Source organism: Opisthocomus hoazin, chromosome 10, assembly GCF_030867145.1.
Source record: "Opisthocomus hoazin isolate bOpiHoa1 chromosome 10, bOpiHoa1.hap1, whole genome shotgun sequence".
NCBI lineage: Eukaryota > Metazoa > Chordata > Aves > Opisthocomiformes > Opisthocomidae > Opisthocomus > Opisthocomus hoazin.
The window spans coordinates 26,551,262-26,566,174 of NC_134423.1; the positions used below are offsets into that span (position 1 = coordinate 26,551,262).

At 43.1% G+C, this 14,913-nt stretch overlaps 1 long non-coding RNA gene across 1 annotated transcript in view; it reads left to right on the forward strand.

The window, feature by feature from the left end:
• Nucleotides 1-14,913, forward strand: part of LOC142362619 (uncharacterized) — a 51,182-nt gene that overhangs the window by 27,221 nt on the left and 9,048 nt on the right. The window contains exons 3-4 of the long non-coding RNA XR_012765200.1: nucleotides 7,372-7,477; nucleotides 13,922-13,968. This is a non-coding gene — a long non-coding RNA (uncharacterized LOC142362619). The remainder of the gene's footprint in view (nucleotides 1-7,371; nucleotides 7,478-13,921; nucleotides 13,969-14,913) is intronic.

A 14,913-nucleotide genomic window follows, 5' to 3' on the forward strand; every position in this document is an offset into this window, starting at 1 on the left:
AAAAGGAACTAATTTGCACTTATAGGAACTAATAATGCACTTATTTATTCTTTAATAAATCCACTACATTTTATACAATATATTTGTTGCATATAGAGTCAGCAAGGAAAAGGAACTCAGCTTCTGTGTGCAGCCAGATAGATTCATAAAAGTGTGTTACAACATTTATGAACTAATTTCCAGAATCTTGCAAGCCTGTTAAGTCTCTCACTGCCCAAGCATGTCGACTGATGCCGTGTAAAGTTTGGAGTAGAGATCAAGTGTACGCTTTTGATGTGCCCTCTCTCTAATGAGAGTTGGCTACTGTGGCAGAGCTGAACGAGAATTCGTTTGTGATGGAATTTAATTTTATCTCTGAGGTGCTGGGAAGTGGATGAACCTTGGAGTTCGCTTTGGCTTCCAAGCTATGTCAGCTTGTCCTCAATGGTCTCACTGCCTTTTCCAGTCTTTTCCCAGACCTCTTTGCCTTCAGCATGACTGCATCCGCACCAATAGGTAGTGCAGCACCTTAGAAGCTACTCCAAGGAGGGCAGTAGCTGTTGCTGTGGGCTGGATTTCTATACTGTGGACATTTGGTGGAGCATTTGCTTTTGACTTCCTCTACTATGGTCCCATAAAATGAATTTCTGTTAACAGTTTGGGCGCAAGTTTTGCTATTTTTATCTGACCGTGTGTAACGTGCACCACAGTGCAGACTGTGGGGGTGACTGGGAGATAAAAGCACATTTCTAATCCAAACTGACACACAAATACAGACACAGCCTACATTTCCCTCTTACCAGCTGCCTTATGAGGAAGAGGAGCTGGCTCAGAGAAGTCATGCTCCTTAAATCAGAAAGACTGGTGGAAGCAGTAGGGGAAATGGAGAACAGAGACATTTTTCCCTTTCTGTTTTCGAGACATCTATAAGAAGGCAAAAAGTTCTTTGTATCAACTCCTAATTTCAAATTGTTATCATATTATTTCTGTAGGTTGTTCTGGATGTTGCTTATCTAGTTTAATTTGGATTGAGAAGTCATGTGGTTTGTTTTTGTTCCCTGACTATATGGACATGATGTTTAGATACACATTTCTTAAATTCATAACAAGCATATCAGTTCAAGCCGGCTTCCCACAAACACTCCTAAATAATTGATAAAAGTTGGCTATTTCCCTGGGAAAATACATGTCTTAAAATATTTGCAAAATCAAAATTTGTATTAAGACTTAAATTTGAATTGACATTTCCCTGCACAATGTTTACCCATCTCCATTGTGTTTATAGGCAGAGGTTATGTTTTTGGCAAGTTGACATTTAATATTTTTTCTATAGTTCACTCCAAAAAGGAACAAAAATTGGCTCAAATTGCAAATTCAAATGGAGTTTTTCCAAACGCCTATATTACTAATTCTGATTTACCATTTGAAAACCGAGCTATCTACTTTTTCGTCCTTATACTATCACTAATGATAACAAAGCTAGTAAACATCTTTCGTGGAGTTAGACTCATCAGTCCCACGTTAATGCTAAATGGAGTTCAGAAGCAAGCAAAATGGAGAGCCTAGAGACACTGCAGTGTATTTGTCCCAACAGAATGGGCAAAATGTACCAATGTCTCTTCTAGCCTTGTAAGAGAATGTTAGAAGAAAAGAACTTTTTTAGCTAAATGAAACAAGACACAACTACAGAAAGAAAATGGTGACTCTAACATAAGGGGGTATAGCAGACAGCAAACTAGCTTCAGAACCATTTAAAATCAGACTTCCTACACACGCAAAGTAATCCTACACTCCCCCCACCCCCCCCTTACTTAAAACTGTAGGAAGTGGGGGGGAAGAGAGACAAAGGAAAAATGGGAAAAATAGGAACACAAGAAAAAGCCTTTTAGGTCAGCTAGTCCATCCCTTGCTGATCCAGACATGCTGCTGACAGTATTTTCACATCCATGAGTGGTTTGTCCAGGTTACTTTATCGCTAGGGCTTCCATCTGCTCTCGGGAGAGATCATTCCATTTATTTGTTATGAGTTGGCTGTATGGATTTTTTTTTTACGTTTTATTTTTATTTTCATTGACAAACCAAGCAATAAAGATTGGGTTGCCGGGCCCAAATTTCTCCTCAGTGTAGGCTGGTGGGGTTTTTCTGAGAATGGGAAAAGGCTTTCAAAGCAGAATCACCTCCCCCTTGCTGCTCGCCATCACGAAACCCTGACTACAGAAGCGTCTCATTCATCCCCTGGAGTGTAATCCCTTGAGATCTCAGAAATACTCCATAACCTGAAAACACTCGTTGTTTTGAAAGAGAAGAAATAATGGAATGTTTCCACAATAGGTAAAATGCAGGGTTTTGTCTTGAATTAGTGTCAGCTTTTACCAGGACATGGAGGCCTATATGTATTTCTGAACTAGACACGTGTTATGATCCTCATGTGTTCTCTGCTGCCTTAGCTCTATTACTAAGCAGAGTCTGTCTGTCTAGGGGTCCACTTTCCAGTATCAGACAGTTTTGAGCCTGATTCTGATTTGCTTTACACCACTGCTTTAAATCAGGCAGTTGCTATCAGCAGGATGATTGATGCCAGCGTGAAGCAAAGGTGGGTGAGGCTGACCTCATGCACTTTGCATTGCAGGGAGGAATCAAATTTTGCTTCCCAACTTTCACCTTTGGTTATAGGCAAGCTGTAGCTAGCTTGGCAAAGGGAAACAGTTGGAGAAAGGCTATATGGGGGGCAAAATGCGGTTACGTTTTTTTCTGCCTGTGAATTTGCAGGCTGCTGTGCTAGGCATCCAGCTCTTTGTACTAACAGGAGTGCTAATATGATGTATTAAATGTCACACCAGCATCGCTGGGTATGCATATCTCTCCTGTTGTACTGCCTGTTTATGCTTATTCAGCTCTTTGAATAATTTAACACATTTCATACTCCAAATTACCCACAACAGTTTGACGGGGCTGCTGGCAGTTTACTTGAAACACTCAGTGTTAGGTCAAAGTAGGGCCCAAGCATCTGCTAAATAGAAGGACATTTCATACTTAGCGAAGCATAATTAGATGTATTCCTGCACAGTTTTCTTTTGAAAAGTAGGTAAATCCATGCTAATCCCAGTGATACCGTAGAAATAAAGGGCTGTACTTGATACTGCTATGTATAGCCCTACACTGGGAATGATTTGGGCTGAAGAAGAAGAATTGTGGAGGCCGGTAATTGTTGAGGACAGATAAAACTGAGCAAGATGACACAGCCGTATCAGCATGTCATTCATGCAGTTGCAGAGCAGAGGTACTGATTGCCTTGATGCAGTTAGGGTGGAATTAGGGACTTGGGAAACTTCACTGACAGCAATGCAATGCTCTTCATGCAGTTATCTGAGACTTAGAACAACTATCCACAGGCTGAATAATGAACCTGGAAGCTAAAGCTAAAGGTCCTTAAATTGCCAGATGACTTGGAGAAGCAGAGAAAATCTTCATGCTGTTCTCTCTGTTCCAGAGGGATGTTAACATTTTCAGGCAGCAACTTTAGCGTGGCCAAGGGAAGGAAAGGCCCAGTCTACATGTCTGCCTGAACATCCAGCTGGCCCAATGCAGCCCAACCTGCACAACAGCACAGATGCTGCACTGGGCCAGCACCTACCTCCAGACTTGACTGGAGACAGGATGCGGCTGACGGATGTCTCAGTAAGCACACAGACCGAGGACACAGTGCTCTGCACTCATCCATCCCCTGCGCTGCTGGAACCGGAGTCACGGGAGGTGCCCATCTCAGACCTGCACTGCAAATTGGCTTCACCTTTCTCTATCATTAATTAACTCAGGCTGTTGCCCTGAGAACATTTCTGCTGGGTGGGTGAAGAAGAGAAGTAGGAATGAAGACAACAGGGCATGATGCTTTGCTGACAGCAGGGTCTGAGCATCCTGCTCAGGATTAATGAGTGGTGGTCCATAAAGTGTCACTGTTGTTTGGATTAAATTAGGAAGGAGACGCTGAGCCGAGAGAGACGGACAAGGTACCTGCTGCTTTCTACGTGTGCTTATGTGGGATGGGGGTATATTTAACTAGGACTCTCATCTCCTTGTCTTTTTGTTGTAAGCAAGATGAAACATGAGAATTGCTTTCATAGCAGTGCCTGTTTGCCCCACACCTCAGCGGGGAGAGGCTGTGTTAGTCCACACCAGACCATTCACGCCCAAGACACAGGTAGACCAGCAATAAATCAGCGGACCTGGCACAGTACTGCTTGAACTGATTTTAGGGTATAGCTGGTGGGAGGTTTGAAACTGCTGACTGCTGGATGCGTGTGGCTCCAAGACACGCGTGATGTGGTGGGCCAGGCCTGGGAGGAGAACTGATGTCCCCCAGGGCCACCCAACTCTCCATCAGCACCTCTGCACAGTCCTCTGCTCAGGCAGAAACCAGAGAAGGGGCAGGGCAGCAAAAAGGTAAGTGTCTTCAGTTAAGAAGTAAAATCTCAGTCCCCACAGCGCATCAGGTGGGAGGAATCTCTCCCCAGTCTGGCAGCTCACTCGGGGCCTCGCAAAGTGATGATGCAGGGCACAGTCAGCAGACATGTTTGCAAAGTGACAGCAGGGCTCTGATTGAGTGAACTTCCCAGGTCCAAAGCACCACTCTGCTCTGGAGGATATGCTGAAAATCTTTCTCAGGGATTTGCACATCCTCACAACAAGTGAGGGTCTGTAATGAAATGTTTGCTTATCATCCATTTAACCCGCTTCGAAGCAGTCTGAGCCTGCATTGTAACCTCAGGTCAAAACTATTTTGGATAGCTGAAACTCATGATAAACACATGCTTTTGAAGGTTAGAAAGCCATCAGTGGGAGACATCAGATTCGCTTCTTTATTATTAGAAGGGGAGAAAATCCAGGAGTGTTCAGAGCAGCAAGTTTTGTATAAAACATGAAAAGCAGATGGGGGGAGGTGGCAGAAGGAAGGAGGAATCTTTTTTGATACCAAACAACATTGCTTCTGCAGCAAATCCTTTTTCCTTGTAATTTAAGATTATGCTGGAAATTAGGAGCCAGCTGCACCCGGGGGGAGCAGAGGGCAGCCTGTCCTTTTGGGTGCTTGATTGGCTCTTTCGTGTATACCTGATAATTACTAGGGAGCTGGTAGGAACCCAGTTGTGCTACTTGAACAGGCACTGAGCAGCATCATATTCACAACAGTCCTGTTCAGTCTGAGATCTCCAAAAGAGGGAAAGAAGATTGTCACAGAGCACAAGTATTTACAAACAGCAAGTTCTGGCCTCATCTAAGTTCCACTATTACTAGACCTGCTAAAGGTCTATGCCTACCTTAGGGTTTTCAGCTGTATTAAGCAAGCTAGATTAAGGTATTTCACTTAGAAAATACACCTTTATTTCTCTGCTCTACATAGAAATCCTGCTGCTCCCTCTATGATATGGGAAGACTCCCAAAGCGTAGTCTCGAGTGCAGTCTCCTGGACTTGGCTTTTAACAGTGTCATCAGAGTTTGGGGCTGATGAGTGAGATGAGTAGAGATGGGGGAAGTCTCCTTATACATGCCAGCTCTGAGCTACAGCTGACTGCTGGAGTATTGCACAGGGAAAACAGAAACTCTTTAATTACTTGTTAATATAAATCTTGATAGATGTGTGCACGTATGCCTGTATACATACACAGACACATGCAAAAGTCAGAGTCTCATCTCACAAAAATCACAATCCTGTATGTTCAAGCCACCTGCCTCCGAACAGTTTTGTGTATAGAGAGCAGAGCTCTCTGCTGCCACTTTTCCTTTTGTACCCAGTATCAGCTGTATTATGCCCAATGTGACAAACATTACACCCTGCCAGAACTTCTGCCTTAGTCTGATAATCCTGTTATACAAGGTTTTCTACCACAACAGCCAGCTACAGGTGTGATCAGCAAAGCGATGGCAAAGGAAGACTCCTCTACTGGGAAGACTCTGCATTTCCTCGCTTCCCAGGACCTCCATGCTAAGTGGGCTCAGTTTCTAAGTTAAAAGATGCTGGATTTTTCTCTTTTCCCCTAATGGTCAGAGATGGCAAACTCCCTCTGAGATCTGTGCATTCAGCTTTGTTCTTTCTCCCTCCCCTGCTGTCGCCAGTAATTAAAACTGAGCGAAAAAACTGAACATGCTATTTTTTGAATAGATATTTGAAATTTAAAGTGGAAAAAAAAAAGTTGTGAAACTTGTCAGATCAATGATTTGACACATATTATTTAGCTGGCTCTAAATATTCTGGAGTGAGAACTTAGTTAACAACTTGTTAACAAAGCATAATTCAGAATAAAACCCAGCTCTCTCTTTTCTTGCTGCATTTGCAGTATGGGGCTGGTTCTAATAACTGTCTCACAAATACCGATGTGACATCGATGTTTCTAAGAGTTTTTGTCACTGCAAGGCACAGAACTAGGATGGAAACAAAATACAGAGGCAACGTCCACCAAAGCTTGGTGCTCAATGTACTGCTGAACACCTTGATGTGAGTAACTTGTCTGAGTCACATGCAGGACATAGGTGTTGGGGAACTCAAGCCAGGACTCTCGGTCAGCCTTTAAAAAATGGGTTCATCCTTCTAACAAAGCACTTGAGAATGAGTGACATACAAGAAGCAATTTCTTTCAGGGCAAAAAAAAGAAACCAAACAAAAAAAACCAAGAAGAGGTTGTTTTTCTCATGCTTGGACTGTAGTCTTCTATCTCTGGCCAGATTAACATGTCTCACTCTACCTTTGTGCTTCTTTTAAAGGCTACATTTTAATGAAAGATCAACAGGCCTGTTTTTCCCTGAAGTGCATCCCTTACACCCTCACACCTGTAAAGAATGGATTTTTCTGCATGAAATGAAAGGGCAAGCACATCCTGCTACCAATTTTGACTCTGTAGAGTGATGTAGCATATAATCTCTATTATTTTTCCTGTGATTTGTTAGTGACTGTTGCTAGGTAATGCCTTTTCCACTAAGCATCAGTGAGCTAATGTGAGGGCTTTGAGAATGTTTCATTATATAATTAAGCCCTTGGTGGTGCTGACTTCTACTTTACACAAGTCTCGTATCTTTTTCATGTGAGCAAAAAAAGTTGTTATGGCATTACACATAGGGCCACAAAAAGCACCGTTGAAGTCAACACAATTTCTTGGTAACGTTACTGTGTTTAGCTTGCTTTTATTATTAGTTACACACAGCTATTGGCCCCCATCACAGCGGCATCTAGCTAGACTGTATGTTGTTTAGATGGAAAACATGACAAATACATGGAACGTATGACCCATTGGAAGTATCACTAGATCACAAATCTCTCTCTGGACTCCATACTCTATTAAACAAATGTGGTCCCTTTGTTCTGACATCTGGACACTTAGTCTAACAGTGACCTTTGCTTCCCAGGGACAGGACTGAAATACAGAAGAGCAACTTCAAGAGACCGTGACTGGCTAGACTGAAAGTGAGAGTGGAGATTTTCCCCAAGATCTTCAGACATGTGAGCCTCAAGGTACCGTTAATTTTGTTTAAAGTGTGGGACAAAGAAAAGGGGTGGAGGACATGAAAGTGAGAAGATGTACAAATAAAACAAAAGAAAAACAAACCACAAAATATAATGTTAAGAATTTGTATTTTGTCAGGCTTCATACTAAATTTCAAGATCGGTAACTTCCATTGGAGTGGAAATACTTGGACATCACAGTATACAGGACTGTGATGCATAAAGCAACCCTGATGTAAGTTTGCTTAGTGTCAAGGATGCCTAGAAAAGAAGCAAGAAAAAAAAAATTACAAGGCAGCTTTGATCAGCCCTGGCGCTGCGTGTGAAAGTCTAGCTTAGTTCGAAGACTGCCAGGGTAAGTGAAAGAAGAGCCTTTGTAATTTTTGTCTTACAATTATGTCACTCAGTCCTGTAGCCTTCATTCTCCCTATGCAATTTGTAAGAGATGACAAGTCATTCAAAGTACCTCTGTTTACAGAGAGTCTCAGTAATACAACACCATGGTCGGGCAGATTCCATGAACTGCAGACCCCGTGTTGACAGAAGGGGTTTGTGACTGATTGTTTGATGGGCGCCGTGGGTGAGGCTGTAGGGGAATAGCGGGAGAAGAACAGGGCGCTGGGTCTTTTGAGCTTGGAGGTCATGTCGGTTACCAGTGAGCACAGCTTTCAGTGTTTTTCTATTGCATTGTTATCCTGGTACTGGTGATGAAGTTTTAATTGGGGAAGGGCAAGGAGGATTCTGCTCTCCTCCTACACAGCTATGCAAATGCTGCTGCTAGCAGCAACTTGGGGCGAGATTTCAGGAGCTGCTCGCTTTCTGTGAGGCATGAGCCAGCAGAAAGGGAAGAAGAATGGTGTGGGGACTGCTGCATTTGTGTGGAGTATATCCTATAGATAACGCTGATCTGGTGAGCAAAGCCAAAATGTATGTAGCATAGTCAGCAGTAGAAGTCCCCCTATGCACTGATAATACTTAACCCAATTCAGTCTGTTTTTATGGTTTGGTAAATTTTAGGACTCTCTGCTGGAGCCATCTAGTATCAAGTTGGTGATTAATGCAATGCATCTAGATTCTGTAATTGAAAAAAAACCAAAAAGCATCCCACAAGAAAACAAAGCGAAATCTCCATGGTCTATTACCACTCAATAGCAATTAGCTAATATCAGTTATCTTCTTGCTATGCAGTCTTCCCGATACTGTAAAGCATAGTTTGGATATTCGAATGCTAACAATTATTTATTAGGTGTCTCAAAGCATTCAGGATCCCAGTCACAGGATCCCTTGTGTTTGAGGGCCGTAAAAACAAAGAACAAAAGAAGAGTCCCCAACTAACATGCTCACAAAGTAACTACAAGGCAATTGGCAACAGATGAATACCGACAGAGGCAGAGTAGTATGCTGGGAATGATTATAGCAAAACTGTCAGCATGAAAGGCAGTGCTCATGAAACACCTTTAATCCAGCCACCGGTGATTATTCTTTTTCTGGGCAATCAACTCTTCCCCCCCTCGATATCTTACAGGATGTAGCAAGAATGCATTCAAAGGTGCTGTGCTCTTGCAAGAGATCAGCCTCTGTTCTCGTCTCCATCAGGTGAGAGACAGAGATTTTCAAACCTGTTAAACGTCAGACCGCAGGAAGGGATAGATCCCCAGGATCCTGGCCCTGGGTTTCTCACCCTGAAGCAGAAGACAACGCTGTCATTCAGAACAGCAAGTTCCCGTTCACAGTTATTTGTCATGTTAATTACGAAAAACAAAATTCTCCTTCATCTCAGTCGAGCAGGTCAAAACAGAGACGTTTAGCACTTCACAACATCAAACTTTGCTTTCATCTGTGTGCAGGACATCATTCTGAAATTCCTTTTGATTAATTAGAAAAAAAAGAAAGGAAGGCAATTTGAAAGCTTACTAGTGAGTGGGGTTATCATATTTTCATTACAATCAGAGGGAAAGGAGTCTCTCTAGTCATTAGCTGGGTGTGTCCACAAACACACATCCACCCCAGAGCAGGTAAAGCCGGCATAAGAGCCATGAACAAATATTGACAATCACTCCCCTCCATAGCAAAGCAGGATCCTCATCATATCATTCTTGTTTCATTAATTTAAATCCAAGTCGTCAGCTCTACCAGATCCCTGCATACTGTGCTATAGGAAATACCCCTGGCTCAAAACCCAACATTTTTCACAGAAAGTGGATGCATATCATGATTGTAATTTACTGCACAGTGTACCTACGCGCTCCCACATTAGCTGTAATCTCTGTCGTGCTCACGCCAACATTCCAGCAGTATTTGGCATTTCACGAACACAGTAGTTATCACTGAAGTTCATACAAAGTTGCAAACCCTAACAAGGCTTATCAGCTTTTACCAACCATCTCTGTCCACTGGAGTGTGACATGCTGAGTAGAATTCCACTCACTGTGCAGTCATCGGATGTGAAAGGGGAAGGGGGCGGGGGGGCTTCAAAGCAGCATTTTGTATCACTTTAAATGAATCATGAAATCAAATGACCATATAGCCTCCAAGTTCCTGCAGGTGAGATGTAACCTGGAAACTGGGCACTTAGTGCAGTCTCTCAGTCAAATAAAATCTTCTCCTCGTTCTTGATGTGGTAATTATGCCCTGAAAAAGAGCAATGCAGTGGCTGTGGAAGAGGAGAGGGACTTGGAGCTCAGTCCCCGCAGTCGCACTGGGTGGCTGGGAGCAGATCAGGTCAGTCAGCCTCAGTTTACCTACTGTCAAGACACAAATCATCACAGTTACCAGATTTATTTCAGAGAGGTATCAGAAAGTATTAATAGATATGTAAGTGTATAAATCTTTGCCTCTGAAGTTTTAAGATATTGTGGTATTGGTACAAAGTACTTGGTAACCTGCTTTTCTGCTGGTCCAGTCCCATATGTAGGGCAAAAACAGAGACAAGAAAGCTTGAAAAGGAGTTTGCAGTACCTGTGTTTTTGTATGTATGCCCCTGGGTATATAACACCCCATCACCACCCCTTTCCTGCTCATCAGTCAGAAGCATGACACACTGATGTGGGTGGAATTTGATTGAGAAATGAGCTACTGTTTGTATTGTCATCACAGAGCTCTCTAAAAGCATGAAGTCGGTCTGAAAATATCAGGATGTTAAAAATGAATGCTGTTTTTTTTCCTTTTCTGCTGTGTTTCTTGGTTCTTTAGTCTGCATTCACATCACTTGTGTCAGGTGGTGTTGGGATTTTTGGGATGAGTAGAAGTCAGAAACACCTCTTTTATAACAAGACCTCACAAATGCTTATTCTCGCTCTCATTTAATTCCATGATATCAGGAGTCAGGCTGATAAGTTTAATGTCTTGATGTAATTGCTTAATTATTGTGTAGGCTTTCATGGTTCCATTGACTTCAGCTGAGCTGTTACAAGATACACCAACTGAAGGTATGTCCCCTAATATCTGGAATTTGAAAGAATAAGACCAGCCAAAGGTTACGAAGAGAGCACAGCAATTTATCCCTTGCCAGGGAAACCTTTGGTAGTGGCTGAAGAATGGGATGGGAGATCTTACAGGGTTATGAAATGGAAAATGCACATTCATTGCATTTGAAATGTTTGGTGCTTATGTAGTTTAGTGTATGCTGACGCACAGCTGTAAAAGCGTTCCCTTGCTAGCAAGTGCTTCAGAGACATTGGTGTATCCATCTAATTGCCAGCACCACATTCACGGGCTGTACTCGCCCCGGCCACAGCAGCCGGTGCTGCCGAGCTGATTCCTTCAGCTGGCCAGGGGAGACCCGCTAAAGAGCATCCCGGAAATTAGAACAGATACAGTCACACCTACAGGCAACGTTTTCTTTTCCTGTTTTTTAATCACCTGCTTTCCTGTTTGCACCTATAGTCCATAGTAAAATTTTCCGGTTCGAACTGCTTCAGTAAATATTGTTCATGATAAGAGAACACTTGTTGCTTTCTTTTCTCCCCCCCGCCTCCAGGATCCTTTTCAGTGAGTTTTTTTGCAGCTGATGAAATCCAAGGCACAGGCATTGTGACCTGGAGCACAGAACGATGTTCCCTGCCGCCTTCCGTGACTGACTTGTGCTCTAACCTTGGTCAGGTCACTTAGGTGTTGTTGTTGTTCTCGGTTTCTTAGTCTTGAAAATGCATATTTTGTTCTCCTTACAGTTCTGACATTATAACATCTTTCTGGCTTTAGCAACAATCTGTATGATTTTGGATATACGTTATCCTGTACAAAAATACCCACCCACACCTCATACCCTGAAAAAACTCACAGTAGCCAAAACTCCAAATTTAGATGGAAAAATGTGGAGCAGTGCAAACAAGAGGACATTTTTGCAAATGTGAGTCGATAGCCTTTTTCTCTCAAAACTGTTGGGGTTATCAGAAACTCTTAGTCTTCAAGTTTACAACTCAGTTTCCTACTGAGTGCTCCTGGACGTGCTGGACCACCCAGCAGCCACAGCTGGGAGACCTACTTCAGCAGTATTTTTGCTTTGCCAGGGGTGAGGATGGCTTCACTGCAGGGGTCAGATAGCTGCAGGCTGATGCCCTGTTCCCCTTGATCCTGTCCCATCGCCTACGTCCTCCCTGTCCTCTCCTCACAGCTGGTTTTTGCATTACTTCTGCCGCTGTCTCCTGGCTGCCTCACGTCCAGCGACCGAGGAAGAGGAAGCAAAAACAGACAAAACAGTCTTCCTACTGGCTTTTAGCCTGGCTATGCAAACATCTGTAGCAGCTAAAAACAGCAGTCACAAGGAGATTCCTGCTCTAGACCTGTAATCCTGGACTGGAAAGAGCTCTGTTCAGATGCAGTCATCAGCAGATCCATCTGCCGTCCTGTTAATCCCCTCTCCTTTCCTACCTCACCCCTCCCAAAGCTGTAAACCCATGGCCAGAGCAGCTTTACACCAAAAAATACTCAATTCCTCCTTCTTTTTTTTCTTCATGTATTTTTGAGGGACCTGCGAGGAGAGAAGCAGTTAACGAAAAAAATAAAAGCAAGTTTTGCTGCATTTTGGGAGGAAATGAGCTCGTGTGTTTTGAAATGTTCCTACAAGGCTCAGATTTTAGAGCGCGATGAATCACTCGCTGAAGATGCCTGTTTTTCTCCTCTGACTGCACGAGGTGCCCAGACACCTTCTGTAGGCACTGTGCGAGAGCCCCAGAATGTAGGCAGCCTGAATCCGGCCCCGGCGCCAGGCAGTTGGTGCCGGTTTCAAGCCAATGGCATTACCGTGCCCTCAGTTCTCGCCAACGGCAGGTCTGCACCGTTTTAGGCAGGCCACCCCAGGCCCCTGTGCCAGCATGCCGTGCTTGGACAGTCTCGAGGCTATGTGATGCTGTTCTTGCGCTGCCCAAGGCAGTCGCTCCCAAGCGTGGGTTGGTCCAGTGCTCTCCTGATGTGGCTAACAGCCCTTTGCACCGCAAGGGCTGCCCAGCGCTGTTTGGCCTCAACTTCAAAATCCCTCAGCCTGCCTATGGAAGATCACGTGAACACACGCTAAAGATTATCCCTGGAGTTAGGTGCACGACAAATATGGATCATTCTCATTTACCTAAGCATCTAAGTCCTGAGCTACCAGCCCCTTATCTGCTTGGCATCAGATCTTCTGCTCCACTGCCAGCAGGCTGGTAGTGGCATCAAAGGCACCTGACATTTCTTGGGACTCAGACCTTCATGGCTCACTATGAGGAGCAGATTATGGAATGGAAGGTCCTTCACTGAGAAAGCCCTTGAGTCTGGATCCATAAGTAAGTCACCCTCTATCCAGCTTGTCTACATCTGTGCCGTCTCAAGCACAGAGGGAGGCTGTCAGGATGGGCACTCCAGCCGATCTTCACTGTCACAGAGAGGCACGGAAGGAAAAGTAGTCTATAAGATAGAGAAGGACACATATCATGCCTTTACTTTGTACAGCAATCTCAGTATTTTGTATGTACTTATTGCTCTGAGTTTGTATCCCTTTCCCACCTGTACTTACACTGTCTTTTTTCTGTGGCTTGTTATTATCTCTATTGAGCAATCTTCAGCCGAACTGGGAGATCTTGCAGTGACTCACTTACTTGAACATTATTGCCTAGTTCTTTACACAAGACAGATTGGATATGAATGAAATCTCTTGTCCTCATGAGCATTATATTTATTTCACAAGACATTTTCTTCAGAACTCTCCCTGCAATAAATTATGTGGTATATTTATTTTTTTCTCCTACCATGCTATAGCTCTGTGCTTCTTTTTGTTGTTTCTCATTTTTCAGACACTTCTTCTTCTATGATCTGCTGTTGTTGTTTTCTGTTTTTTCTTTTCACAATCTCTTAGCTGTATCCTTGGGATTTTTTCCCTTGTGCATTTTTTAGCACAGTACATGTATTTGATGTAGTCAAAATGAGCGCTTGAGATAAGTATTTAAAGTAACAAAATGATTTCTCTCTTTTATCTTTCAGATGTTGTGTAATGACTGGGAAAAAAAGAAAGGAAGAAATAAAAGCAGGTGAAATGCTTTAAATGAAGTATAGAACTGTAAAGAATACGTTCATATGTATCATTTTCTGGTCTTCATAATGTTGACTAAGTGAAAGACTTTGGAGGTGCTTTACTTCAGAAAAATCTCTTGCTTGGGTTTCAGCAGCTGCCTTTGGAAAAAGCCTGCAAAAATGCTGAAAACCCGGTTAATCAGAGGGAAGGCAAGTATATTTAGGGTGGGTGGCACTGAAATGGGACTTAAAGATAGTGTATGTCCATGGCATTTGTAGGATTCCTATCATAGGACTATCTCCCCCTGTCAATTTAGCCATTAAAGCATCACTACACTCCCTTGCTTCCCAACTCTTCTGCCTTATCTGTCATCCCCTCTCAACTTTTTTACTTCCCCATTGCTTGGTGTAGCTGCTCTAGAAATCTGGATTTAGCCCGGTTGGGGCCTTTCTGTGGAGGAAAAGAAGGTTTGAACTGAAGCTCAGATGTAAGTGATCTAATGTATTCAGGTACAAACTGGACTTTGAATATTGCTGCTTAGTCCATTGCTATTCTCCCAGCAACTTAACTATTCAAACAGAAAGCCATGGTTAATCACTGCTCAGGGCAGATAGCTGCTTCTGAGGTGGGTCTAACCTACTTTACCCCAGCTCTACCAGCTGTTTTTAACTTAAGTAGCATCTCCAGTTGACAAAATGGACAGGTTAGGAGGGGATTTGTCTCATAAGTGTCATATAAAATTTTAGTTGACTTTCAAATGATAATGATTTATTTTTATAGTCTTCAAGTAGAAATTCAATTACAAAAGCATTGCGCACAAAGGAAGCCTTTGAGGATCTATCCATTGAAATACACTGAAGATCAGTCTGTGGAGCAATGTCTGTCCTGGCTGAGACTTAGTGTCCAATATATATCATTAGATAGGAGTATAGCAAGATACAAAAAACCTGCCAGACCATTC